Raw genomic sequence first — 1,114 nt, forward strand, 5'->3', positions numbered from 1 at the left:
AGGGAGCAGCCTTACAAGGCTACAGAGGAAGACAATGCAGCCAGTCCTGAAGACGCCTTATAGGCTAAGGGTCAGATGGAAGGGGAAGAAGACCTCCCCTATCAGCGGAATTGGAGAGGGGCATAGGAGGAGGAGAGAGAGGGAGGTTGGGATTGGGAGGAGATGAGGGAGGGCACAACAGCAGGGATACAAAGTGAATAAATTGTAATAAATTAAAAAATAAAATATGAAAAAAAAAGAGTTGTTAGGTCTCTTGCTGCAGCAACTCAAGTGGGAGCACCTGGTGCACAAGCTCTGAAGGAGACCATAAGGGTTTCAAGAAAATGGCAGACTAGCCAGACATGGGGGCAAATCGCCAGCTTTGATAAGGCCAAGCTGAAGAAAACCGAAACGCAGGAGAAGAACACCCTGCAGACCAAAGAGACTATTGAACAGGAACAGAGAAGTGATTTTTCCTAAAAGCTTAGAAAGATTTCCCCTACCCTCCCTCGTGATGTGGAGAAAGAGCAACCTGCAAAATGGACGCGAGCCTCAAGCTGCACTGTGAACCCTGGCACTCTGTGCCAATGCCACCGGTCTGCGGGTCTCTGAAGTGGGACGCCCCTCACTAATTAGACTGCCAGATTTCACTGGCTTGCCCTGGGATATTATAGAATATTATTTGTATGGCTAATTAAAATAAAACAGACATAGTGGAAAAAACAATGTTAGGTCTGACATCTGGTACAACTTGAAAGCATCTCTATTTCTTAAGCTTGGTCTCAAGTTTTTCTGAGAATTTAGATTAAATATCCTATTTTCATCGTCATAGAATTTTATGTCTCCCTCAGTATCTCCAGTGATTTTCTGGGAAAATATTTAAAACTCAAAAATGAATGATCCATGTTCAATCAGTTCTGGTACCCTGTTCTGCGTTCTGCGGTGGATAGGAGGTTGGCAGTCATCCTAGAGACTGGGGTCATGGAGCTTGGGTCCAGACAGAGAAGTGGGTTCCATATCTTTCAGGGGCAGCGAAAACATCTTGGGATGAGGGGCCAGTGCACTAAGCCAAAGTATGGAAAAGGTTTCCATAGCACGTTTTTTGTTCTTTTTAGTTGGTATTTATTTATTATTT

The 1,114-nt window shown here is 44.3% G+C and overlaps 1 pseudogene; it reads left to right on the top strand.

Moving 5' to 3' along the window:
• Window positions 1-323: 323 nt before the first annotated feature.
• LOC110543494 (thymosin beta-10-like) lies at window positions 324-459 on the top strand (annotated as a pseudogene).
• The last annotated feature ends 655 nt before the right edge of the window (window positions 460-1,114 follow it).

Source organism: Meriones unguiculatus, chromosome X, assembly GCF_030254825.1.
Source record: "Meriones unguiculatus strain TT.TT164.6M chromosome X, Bangor_MerUng_6.1, whole genome shotgun sequence".
In the NCBI taxonomy this organism is placed as follows: Eukaryota; Metazoa; Chordata; class Mammalia; order Rodentia; family Muridae; genus Meriones; species Meriones unguiculatus.